The sequence below is a fragment of the Ambystoma mexicanum genome, chromosome 8 (genome assembly GCF_040938575.1).
Source record: "Ambystoma mexicanum isolate Mex_15411 chromosome 8, UKY_AmexF1_1, whole genome shotgun sequence".
NCBI classification, from domain to species: domain Eukaryota; kingdom Metazoa; phylum Chordata; class Amphibia; order Caudata; family Ambystomatidae; genus Ambystoma; species Ambystoma mexicanum.
This window is the reverse complement of record NC_090929.1, coordinates 35,035,779-35,048,563: the sequence shown is the minus strand read 5'-3', so window position 1 is coordinate 35,048,563 and position 12,785 is coordinate 35,035,779. Positions and strand designations below refer to the sequence as shown.

Sequence of the window (12,785 nt, the reverse complement as noted above, 5' to 3'; positions counted from 1 at the left end):
GTCTTCCCCCTTCTACTCTAACTCTCTCGCCACATCTACTTCCTCCTCTGTCCCTCCGCATTTCTCACTTCCTTTCTCCACGTACCACTTGCTCTTACCACACACACACGCCACACCACAATTCCTTCCTTCTTCCTTTCTTTACCACGCACTGCTGCTCACACTCCCTCGCTCTTCACCTTAGACAATGTGTGTGTCTGATCTCGGGACTCAAGAGATGGAAATAGAGCCCTGTCTCCCTAATCTCGCATAGCTTTCCAGGAGGGCTCCCTATGGTTGGTGACAGCCTGCACCAATGTCATGGTATACAGCAGCTCTATACACCAGAGATCAGCCAACCAGCTGTTCCGTTGTATATGCCATTCCACTCTAAAGTGTCAGGCCTGCAAGGGCCAAGACCAGATGTAGTCTAGTAAGAATGGGATGCCTGTGGATTCAAGATTGTCTCTGCATCTGGAGAGGTTGTCGAGAACGAAAGCGGCTTAATTTGAATACGATTACCTTGACTGAAGAGGGGCGGCCGGAATGGATTAATGCAACCTTGTAGTTGGTGATTGGGACACTTAAGCGGCCCCCCCCTCACTTAAATTACCATCATCTCGCATCTGTTGATGATCTACCATGAGCTGATCCACTCAGGCATGTACCCCCTTCTGCACGAGTGCAATCTCTGCAATCCTCCCACAACACCGCTCTTCAACCACGCCAGACTACAGTGCACAGAACTTTAGAAGCTTGGCTCAATTGGCTCTGAGCTAATCCTTTACCAGAAGATCAGCAGCAGCTGCTCCCAGATACCACTGACAAAGTCAAACATCTGGCAGCTCCAAAGCCAGAGGAATCGAGCATCCGGCAGTTCCAAAGCCAGAGGAATCGAGCATCCGGCAGCTCCAAAGCCAGAGGAATCGAGCATCCGGCAGCTCCAAAGCCAGAGGAATCGAGCATCCGGCAGCTCCAAAGCCAGAGGAATCGAGCATCCGGCAGCTCCAAAGCCAGAGGAATCGAGCATCCGGCAGCTCCAAAGCCAGAGGAATCGAGCATCCGGCAGCTCCAAAGCCAGAGGAATCGAGCATCTGGCAGCGGCAAAGCCTGAATAATACAGCATCCGACAGCTCTTATGAAGGCACCAGAGGAGTGTCTGACCATTGAGGAGCCAAGTGATCAACATCTCTCAACAGGGGGCAGGGGAGGGGACGCAGGGAGATGTAGGGAAGTTCTGACCACAAGAGAAGCTTTCTGCCATAGTAAACATGCAGCATCAGGACCATCTCCTGCACACACCATCTCAAGTAGTCTTGGCTCTCAGGCTGTTTCCTAACGGAGCAGAGGACTGCAGCAGAGAGTGGTCAACTCCCCTTCTTCAGCACCCCATCACCAAAACACTGACATCCTTAATATAGATGGCCGTACTACCCACACCTGCAAATAGAAATGCCCAACGTTGATTGTCCCTAATCTATGCAAGTTCACCCATGTATTATCCCTGGTGACTGTGCCATTTACTCCCCACCACAACCATGTCAGAACGTCACTCAAAACGCCCCCATTGTATGTAGCTCAATGCTTCCCACCAAATCTGATATATATTGTACGCTCTTTTGCAATCAAAAGTGCATTGTTCTTCGATGTATATAAATAAATATACCAACTTCTAGTGAGATCGTTAGCAACTGAAACTCGAGGCTAAACCCAACGCTACCAGCTAGAACTCTTTGTGCATGAGCGCTATGAACAGGTGAGCCAAGGGAATCTAAGAAACCCACCCTGCCTACATCAGGGGCCTGGACAGACCTAAAAAGACAAGGGCGTGAGTTATGTTAATAAAGACAACACAGTGCCTGACCAATGTATCCTGGCACCACATGCTTACGCAATTCCCCCCCTCTGGACACAAATGAGTCAATGCTCTCGACCCTGGGCACCTAGAAGCAGATCCAAACCTAGAGTCCAGGCTAATTCTGGTCTACACACATTGTTTCCATCTCTCCCCACCAACCTAACCGAGCCTCCTCTTTCCTTCAGTTCTGCAAGCGCACCTGGGAGCATGCAAATGGGAGTGCTGCATGGTACAAATCTCAGTAACTGTTAGAAAGCGACTTCTTAGGTTTCTTAGTATGTCTTTATTATAGGATGCATAAGCTGATAAGCATAGAGAAACCACCAGGTCCCATCACCCAGGCTCAACTGACCATGTTGGAACTCTGGAGCTGGACTCCTATCCAAGCATTCCAAGCGCTCTCTCAGTGTTCCATGCCAGCTCATACCAAGTTCCCTGCCAGCTCATAACAATGCATCAAGTAACATCACAACACATCTCCTCCCTTGCCGATGACAAACCAAACATGAGAGGTCCAACGCACTCGCATCCCACCTTAACACACGCAACCCTAACATGGAAAGACTCTGTAAGGAGGACCCATTAGAACACTTCCAACAAACACATACCGCTTCTTGCATGGCACCACCAAGGCAACAACACCCATACAAGGGTAAGCTTACAAGGAGAACTCACTCAGGAGAGATCTGCCAAGCATCTTTTAGAGATGATGCAACTAAAAAATTAAAAAAAAAATATCTTCACCAGCTCCCTAATATTATAGTGACACCCACCCACAAATACACAGAGGCGCTACCACCCTATACCATTGTGGCACTGGCACACACACACACACACACACACACACACACACACACACACACACACACACACACACACAACCACACACACACCCCCCCCCCCCCCCCTCCACCGTGACTTGCACCACACTTCATGCTGGAAGACAGGCATGCACCACACTGACACTCATAACGAAAGCAAGGTACAAATTAATTTTGGATCACGAAATCCTATGTGTAAAGTTAGGCTGTAGCATAACATTGTCTTCAGCATACATGACCTACAAGCCCATGATCACCTTATGACCCTAAATTAACTTCTGGAGACCTATAGGTCCATGGCCACCTTATGGCCCTGGACTGGACCACTAAGTTCCTAAAAGTCCATGTCGCTTAAAGAGACTAAAACTTCTCAAATTCCTCAAAAAGTTATGCTAGCTCATTCTTCCATAACTACTTCCTTGATGGCAACACTGGCAAACTCCACACACTATAATACTTATTAGCATACTTCGAACTGCATGTCAAAATAACACGGACACCCTAAATATCCATGGATACGCACCCTTAACCTGCAATTTCGTTATATCCAACTCACAGCACGATGCTCAAACTTCACTTCATTAAAAGGATACATATCTTCATTTTACTCGTATCATGCAGCTTCGACTAGTCCCATTTTCGTTAGCTGTGCTTGATGCAATATTCCACTGGTCCTTCAAAGCGCTGCTACCATACGCCTCACCAAGCTGCTGCCAAACGATCGGTAACAAGGACGGAGCGACATGTCTTAAGCATAATCGCTCACATACCACATCATTCTCGCATTTAGCCGCCGTTGCCAAAGCGATCCCCCCAGATCTACTTCCCTCTTCACGTTGCGACGTCACTCGAGGTGCTTTACTCTACTCTCTGCGGAACATTGCGTATGACTTACTCCCGCAGCTTACATATCCTCCGCATTCTCGTACGAACAGAACGCTTGATCCTACAGTTCTATGGCATCGCTGACTCCCCTAGCGAAGCGTTGACATCACAAGTACGCCGCCAGACAGCGTACCTAACAGCTCTCTGGTCCCAACTGCCACAAACTGACAGAAGAGAGCTGCAGGGCCGTTAACCCTTACATGAACAAACTGTAACCTACGAGTAAAATACATGACCTGCCAGCAACCATGGCCATGGGACATCTTTAAATCTTTGGCTCCTACTTTGCTTTCCCATTTGCCTTCAAGTAATAGGAAACAGTGCAGATCTTCTCGCCCCTTCATTAATTCAGGAAGCTTCCTGCATTGCCTGCGCGCTTCTCACATCAGTGTGCATCTTTCACCAGGTAACCGAATTACCTTCCATGGCTCCCTTGCCCCACGGAGCCAGCAGTTACATGCTTAGGGCTTTAAACCTTTGTTTAATAGGGCTAAACATCTGCACTTTGTTACTGGGGTTATCATTATCTTCTGGGGTTTAACTTCTTCCGTGCTTTAATTCCCCCATGTCTTCTCTTTCTAACCCCTGCGCTCTGGGTGATGGGACTTACTTATGGCTGGCTGGGGGCAGTGGGCTCTCTCCTTCTGCTGCTGCTCCCCCTACACAGCTTCCATTCAGGTAGCCAGGGAAGGGCCATCGCTTTGCATCCCGACCCTGGCAGTGGACAAGCGATGAAGGATCACCTGAATGGAGGGTCACAGAGTATTGGGGGAGAACACCCAAGGGCGAGACATGGTATTCCCCCTTTCCCAATTATACACCAACCCACTCTCCCTCCACCTTAATGGGGTATTTCCAAGCACACTCCATCTCCTCTGTGGAAGGTTCTGAAGGCAAACCTTTTAAGCTGAACATTTTTTTGAACTGGCAGAACTACACCTAGGGGTTAGACTACCTGAAACCAGCTGTGGCATACATTTCCTGGAGTCATCATTTTTCCTTTACGAAGATCCCCTATTACATTTGGTTTAAGAGTGAGGGCAAGCATAGGTTTGGACACAGACGAACTTTGGTTTTGGACATACGAACGTTGACACCCCTTAGAAGCATAATTTATGGGAACAATCCCTTTAGAGTTAGGGCCAGTTAGGTATTATACCAATCCCGGAACTATAAAATAAAGGTTTTGAATCTGTTACTTTTGAGTCTGTGTCTCTCTTGATACCATGCCTGTTTCACAGGAGCCACAGGGTCTACAGGCGCAGAACCACAAACCGAACCACGTCTATACGGAAGGTGGCGACAAAACCATGACATGGAGCTGCTGCCATCATGTGCAGCCAGGCGGTGGTGGGGAATCACAGCAATAAGGTGACCACACTATGCCACTCACAGCCATAAGGTGACAACACTATGCCACGATGACGCTGACCGATTCACTACGAGATCTCAGAACATTGCAAGGTGGTAAAAGACTACTTCAGGTCACAAAAACCATTGCTCCACCAGCATCTTCTGCCCACCCTATAAAAGGAAACATGGCCAGTAGTTCTTTGGGTCAACACTCACAAGTTGTCCAGTGCTCCTTACTTGCTGCTGTTCATTTGATGTCTTTCACTACTTCCTCATTCCAGCAGTCATCGGACACCAGCTCCTTTGCCCACAGTCCTGGACTCTTGTTTCACATCCTGGATCAATTCTACATTTGTGACCTGCCAGTACTCTATCAGTCAGTGAGATTACAACCTTACCTTTGGTCTCAGACATCTCCTGCAACCGTCGGGTCTAACCAGAACTTATACCTCCGCAAACATCAGCCACCCAAATTCAAACTGCCTTCACTACCATTTAGTCTTTTTAGGGGGGGGGGGGTTCTCCTCCTACAAGGGGCTTTTTCCTCACTCCCTGCCGCTCTTTGTGGAGTCACTGTTTCTCTGTGGACATGTGAGACATGCAAACATGGCCTAGTGTGCAGCTTAGATCTGCCCTTGACACTTATCAAAACTCACCTCCACCAAGGCCTTGAGTTTGGCAGTTTCAAGTTTACTATTCACTGAATCAAATCGACTTTACAAGAAAGAGTATCTGATTTGCTCTGTGGGGAAAACAAGCCAAATTGGCAACATCGGTTTCAGTGACAGCGAAAGAAAAATCTGCTGGGTAACTAAGATTATCCTGCACCAGATTTACTAATGGAAAGTCTGCAACATCTCTTCACTGGTCATGATCTAGAGCCCCTTTGTGGGATCTCCTAGGCTCTATACAGGGGGTGTGCGCTACAAACCCAGTACAAACCCACCTCGATAACCTGAGCATAACCGCTTCCCCCTACCTTCTACTGCCGTGTTGGGCTCCAGCTCCAATCCCATAAGCCAGCTCCCTGACTTGCTCATATATTCACCACAGGGACTTTTCTCTTTCAACACAAGGTACCAAAATATTTTGAAAAGCCCCCAACTATGATCTTAATGCGAGAGCCAGATTATCTTACAGCAGGGGAGAATGTGTAAATGGGGCAGGAAAGAGGGATATTTGTTTTTTATTTATTTATATAGCGCGCAAGCAGCCCAAGGGCATTGAGGCGATGTTACTGGCAAAAAACAGTTACACAGGTACAGGCATAGTGGCAGTTGATGATACATTGTGAATACTACAGAACAGCATACTGTTGTTACAGCCATTGCACTTGGTCATTGTGTTACAACTAATGCATTGGGTCATGTGGTGAGTATTCATGCTAGTGTGCGAGGCCTTATGTGAAGAGGATAGTTTTCATAGCTTTGCAGAAGGTGGTGAGGGAGGCCTCACCTCGGATTGTAGGTGGAAGGGCATTCCAGTGAATGGGTGCGAGATAGGGGAAACTGGATCCGCCCGCTCTGGCTTTTTTTTACTAGTGGCACAGAGAGCATGTTGGTATATGGTGATCTAGTTGGCCTGGTAGTGGAGACGGGGTGGATTCTTTTTGAGAGGTAGGCAGGAGCAGTGAGGTGAATGCACTTGTGGGTCAGTGTCAGAGTTTTAAAGACAATCCCTTTCCTTTAATGGGGGCCAGTGGATTATTTTCCTGGCCTCAGAGATGTGTTCTCTTTTAGTAATGCCTTGGGCTGCCTGGAGAGCATTGTTCTGTATGACTTGTAGTCTCTCTAGGTTTTTATTGGAGGTTACTAGAAAGAGTACATTGCAGTAGTCTAGCCTCGAGCCGGTGATGGCTCTGGCTATGTTGGTGCAGTTCTCTTTGGAGAGAAAGGGTCTGACCGCATTGATAAGTTTAGCATGGGATGCAGCTGCAGAGGCTATTGCATTGACTTGTCTGTCCATGGATAGGTTAGAATCCAGGTAGACTCCAAGAGTTTTGACAGAATCTGAGACAGGAATTTTGATGGTGTCGATGGTGAAGTGGCTGAATTGTGAGTCTAGATTTTTGAGCAGGTCGGGGGAACCTACCAGGAGGAGTTCGGTCTTGTCGGAGTTGAGGCATAGTCCATTGTCTGCCATCCAGGCTTGGATGGTGTTGTAGAGGTTGTTGAGGGTCAGTGAGTCAGTGTCATAGTTACCAGTGAGGTATCGTCGGCGTAGTTGGTGTAGGAGATGCCCATAGCGTCGAGTACGAGGAAGAGGGGTCGTGTGAAAATGTTGTAGAGGGTGGGGGAGAGGCAAGAGTCTTGGGGCACACCGCAGAGTATGATAGTTGGTGAGGCGGAGGCTAGGTCGGGGAATACTTGCATGGTTCTGTCTTGTAAGAAGGAGGTGATCCATGCTGTGGCCTCTGGGGAGAATTTGGCAGTGGCGGAAAGGTGGTGGCATAGGACGTCATGTTCTACGAGGTCGAAGGCCGCGGATAAGTCAAGGAGTAGGAGAAGTGCTGGTTTATTTGTGTCTCTAGCATCGTCCATCTGGTTTTTCAGGTCAAGAAGGGCGGTTTCAGTCCCGTGTCTGGGGCGGAAACCAGATTGGCGGAGTCCAAGGAGTTTGTTTTCTTCAATGAAGTGTTGAACCTGCAGGTAGGCTGCTTTGTCCAGTATTTTGAGGAGGAACGGGACAGTGGTGACAGGTCTATAGTTGTTGGGGGAAGTGGGGTCGAGTGTTGTTTTTTTTTTAGGAGAGGGCGGACCCAGGCTTCCTTGAGGGAGGTGGGAACTTTCTCTGTGGTGAAGGAGGTATTAACAAAGCTGTCAGGAAGGGCGCTAGCGCTTCAGTGCAGTCTTTGATAATGGGGGCTGGGCATGTATCCCCTTTGCAGTTTTAGGGTTTGATGTTCCTCATTATGTTTATGATGTCTTTTTCCTGAATGGGTTTGAAGGAGAAAGGTGGGGGGGGGTGGGCCGGGGCAGGTGGTGGGACAGGGATGAACAAGTTACTTCTTACCTGGTAACGTTCTTTCGACGGGATGTTCCTCCGACGTATTCCTCATCTTAGATATATCCTTCCAGCTCTGCTGGCCTCGGAACATTTTTTTCTCTAGAGGGCGCTGCGCGTCGACGTCCCTCGAGTCGATGTCCTTCGACAGCCGCCGTATCGACGCTCGACGTCATCCTGCCTATAAAGGCCGCGCGCAGCGTCCGTTGCTCAGTTCCGTTTTGTAGCCCACAGTATTACTGTCTGGACTAGACTAATCACCCTGAAGGAGCATAAACTGCAACAACAAGGGAAGTAGAACTGCGGGGATGGATGGGAGGGTCGATGAGGAATACGTCAGAGGAACATCCCGTCGAAAGAACGTTACAAGGTAAGAAGTAACTTGTTCTTCGAAGGGATTGTGTCCTCCGACGTATTCCTCATCTTAGATAGGCTCCCATAGCAGTATTCTATATTCGGAGGAGGGAGTACTGACTTCACGCTGTCTTCTATTGATGAATAGAATGCAGTACAGCCCTTCCAAACCTAGTCTCTTGACTAGAGGAGAAATCCAGATTGTAAAAACGTGTAAAGGTATGGACAGACGACCATGTAGCGGCCGCACATTTGTCTTTAACTGGCACGCCTCTTTTGAGGGCCGATGAAGCTGCAATACCTCTGGTCGAATGAGCCCTAAGGTTTTGAGGGGGCTCTTTCCCTGCCAGTTTATAACATTCCAGAATGGCTAGAATGATCCATCTGGAAATGGTCTGCTTAGTTATTGGTAACCCCAGCTTGTGACCTGCGTAACCTACAAACAGCTGGTCTGCCTGTCTTATCCTGGCTAGTCTACTAATGTAAAAACTTAAAACCCTCCTAGGGTCTAGTCTGTGTAACCTCTCTTCCTCTTTCCCCGGGTGAGGAGGAGGATAGAAAGATGGTAGGGTAATCTTCTGAGAGAGATGGAATTCAGAAACTACCTTTGGGAGGAAATTAGGCTTCACTTGCAGGACAACTTTGTCTTTGTGAAAGATTGTATGAGGGGGTTTACAAGAAAGAGCTTGTAATTCGCTCACCCTTCTAGCAGATGTAAGTGCTATTAATAAAACAGTTTTAAGGGTAAGGAATCTTAACGAACAAGAATGGAGAGGTTCGAAAGGTGTACCCATCAGGAAAGTTAGTACTAAGTTTAAATCCCATAGGGGAACTTGGAATGGTCTTGGGGGATAAACATTGGTTAACCCCTTTAGAAACTGTATTACCAAGGGTAATTTGAAATAGGATGGTTCTTCCGCAGTACGCTTAAAGATAGATAGCGCTGCAAGATAGCCCTTAATTGTGCCAACTTGAAGGCCTGAATTTGCCAAATATAGTAGGAAGGACAAAACCATTGGTGTACCACATGAAAAAGGGTCGATATTCTGTTCTCTACACCAGCTGCAAAATCTGTTCCAACGGCAGCGGTATAAAGACTTTGTTGCTGGCCTCCTTGCCGAAAGCAACACCTCCATATCATCATCAGGGAGGTCCCAATCCTTGTACCTCAGCCGTTCAGAAGCCAAGCGTGAAGGTTGAGGGTTTTGATGTCTGGATGGAGAACCGGACCTCCCTTCTGTGAGAGTAGGTTCTCTCTGAGAGGAAGTCGAATTGGAGGGCAGATGGACAAGTCTAGAAGGTCCGGGTACCACGTTCTCCTGGCCCAATCCGGGGCAATTAGGATCATGGTTCGCCGGAATCTTCTCAACCTCCTGAACATTTGAGGAATGACAGGGACCGGTGGGAACGTGTACAGAAGCGGAAACTCCCAGTCCACTATGAACGCGTCTCCCAGAGCTCCTCTCGGAGGAAATTCCCTTGAGCAGAACAGGTCGCATTTCCTGTTTAGGCTGGTGGCGAACAGATCTACCTGAGGGGTTCCCCAAAGGGCGAAGATCTCTTGAAGGACTTCCTGAGTTAGCTCCCACTCGTGGGAGACTGTTCTGCCTGCTCAGAGCGTCCGCTGTCAAGTTCTTCTCTCCGGCTAGGTGAACTGCCGAAAGAGAGATTCCTTCTTGGATTGCCCAAAACCAGAGCTGCATCGCCTCTCTGCACAGGGGTAGTGATCCTACGCCTCCTCTTTTGTTGAGGTAATGCATGGCCACCGTGTTGTCCGTCATTATCAGGACGTTCTTCCCTTGTACAGCTGGCAGGAAAGCCTTCAACGCAAGTCTGATGGCTCTCAGCTCTAACAGGTTGATGTGTAGTCTGGACTCCGATGGAGACCAACGACCGCTGATGGTCAAGTCGTTGGTGTGGGCTCCCCACCCCGTGAGTGAGGCATCCGTGACTACTGTTATCTCCGGCCAGGGTCGCCAAAACTGTTCTCCTTTCAGAATGTTCTCCTGACAGGCCCACCACTGAAGGTCTCGAGCCACCCTGCCGGGAACCTGAAGAAGATCTGTCATTCTCCCTGAGAATTGTGACCACTGAGTCCTCAGTGCCCACTGGAGGGATCTCATTCTCAGGCGAGCCTCTGGCACAAGGAAAATGCAGGATGCCATGAGGCCTAGCAACCTCAAAAAGTCGAAGGCTGGGAGACGTTGGGCATGTTGGAACTTGGTAACCATCTGTAGAATATCTTGAGCCCTCACCTCTGGTGGCGAGGCTTTTCCCAGGGAAGTATCCAGGATCGCTCCTATGAACTGGAGTCTCTGCGATGGTATCATTTGAGACTTCTTTAAATTGAGGGAGAAGCCCAGTTTGTGAAGGGAGTAGCACACGTGATTTAGCTGGATCCGAGCTTGCTCCGGAGAAACAGCCCTGATCAGCCAATCGTCCAGGTAGGGGTAGACGTGAATCCCTTCCCTCCTTAGACTTGCAGCCACTACCGACATTAACTTGGTGAAGACCCTCGGGGCGGAGGTCAGCCCAAATGGCAGTACTCGAAATTGATAGTGAGAGTTGCCAATTGCGAACCTCAGGTATTTCCTGTGTTTGAGATGGATAGGCACATGGAAATAAGCGTCCTGAAGGTCCAGAGATACCAACCAGTCCTGAAACTGAAGGGCCTGGAGGATCTGAGAAAGAGTGACCATCTTGAATTTGTCTTTCCTGAGGAATTTGTTCAATTCTCGCAAGTCCAAGATGGGTCTCAGTCCTCCGTCTTTCTTCGGAATGAGAAAGTAAGGGGAGTACCAGCCCTTGTTCCTCTCCGCTACAGGTACCGGTTCTATGGCACCTTTCTCTAGCAGGTCCAAAATTTCCTGCAAGAGGAGCGGATCTGGAGCTTTCTGTGAGCTGATCCCCGGTGGATGACTGAGGTATACGTAGGAAAGGCAGGCAGTAACCTTGGGCAACTGTCTCCAATGCCCAAGCATCTGACGTGATAGCCTGCCATACCCTCAGATGTTGAGTCAACCTGCCTCCTACAGGTGTCCTGTGAGGGGAGTCCTCAGAGTGGCTTTGGGGCGGCTGATGCAGATGCCGATGGTAAAGAGGCACCTGCTGTTGCTGCGGCTTTAGAATATCTACCCCGTCCACCTCGGGTAGTTCTTTGACCCCTTTGAGCCGTTCGTCCTCTACCTCTTCCGAATGCGGAGTAGAAGTGAAAGGACTTGCCCCTCGCAGAGGTTCCTGTGGGACGAAAAGGAGTCTGACGGATTGCAGCTCCTAGGGATTTTGCTGCTGCTTTTGAAGTTTGCAGTTTCTCTAAACTGTCATCCGCCTTTTTCCCGAACAAAGAAGAGCCATCGAATGGCATGTTCAAGAGCCTGGCTTGCACATCTGGGGCAAAACCCGACTTTCTCAACCAAGCGAACCTCCTGGTTGATGTACTTGCCGCCATTTCTGGCTTAGCAAAATCCACCTCAGGGGAAGTGTCGTACCCACTTGCCCACTTGCCTCATGTAAAGAATCATGAAGATCCTTTAATCTGCGCTCTTCAGAGGAAAATTCCTCTCTAACTGGGGTTACAGGTCCCTGTAACTCAAATGTGTCTTGTTCAGACAAATCACCCTCTTCTAAAATTGAGGATATAGTTCTCAATTGTTCTGAACTCATAAAGGGAGTAAATCCCATTTCCAAGGCAGAGGGTGCCGAACTTGTCATTATTGGCCTCGAAAACGTCGATGTCGTCGAAGGCTTCGAGCGTGGCGTCGAAAACAGAGGTGGAGGCCTCGAGGACCTCGACAGAATTGGAATTCTACTCGACAATATCGACGCCATCGACGTCGAGGGCCTGGGGATCGTCACTGGATGTGTGGTCACCGTGACTTTTCTCGGCGTCGACGCCGGTGTCGAGGCTGGCGTCGAGTCGACAGACCCGTGTCGAAGGTCCCTTCGACAACGGCATCGAAGACATCGACCTCGACGTCGACGGAACCTTCGTCGACGGCCTCGACGGAACCGTCGAGGAAGGTTTGGAGGTCATAGTCCTACTCGAGGGTTCGAGACGCGCTCGAGAGGTTTCTTTCGCCGGGTACTGCGACTCGCGGCGTTTTTGACCTTCGGGTCTTTCGACCAGAGCATCGCTCGCGGCAGTCTTCGAGGGGGTCGAGGCCGCTTTCTCGAAGACGCTCATCATATTTTTTCTGAATTCCTCCCATTCAGCCCGGGAACTATGTTTCGTGGGGCAAGGGATTCTTTTTGTCGAAACAGAGGAAGAGGAAGACGGAGAAGGGGATCTTCAACGTCTTCTCTTCGAGTGCTTCGATCTCGAGGAGTGATGAGACCCACTCCGAGACCTGGAGCGCGAATGGTGACGAGGAGACAAATGTCTCGACTTCCTCGACGAAGAAGAAGCTTTAAAAAAGTCTTACCTTTCTCCAGCTTCCCCCTACGCTCCTTCAGGGCCTTAGCTGTCATGGACATACAGTCCTCGCACTCCGAACAATGGTGTTCGGCTCCCAAGCACCACAGACAATTTCTGT

General features: G+C 49.1%; 1 protein-coding gene across 2 annotated transcripts in view; it reads right to left on the bottom strand.

Moving 5' to 3' along the window:
* PTPA (protein phosphatase 2 phosphatase activator) overlaps positions 1-12,785 on the bottom strand; it is a 698,483-nt gene that overhangs the window by 364,125 nt on the left and 321,573 nt on the right. The window lies entirely within an intron of this gene.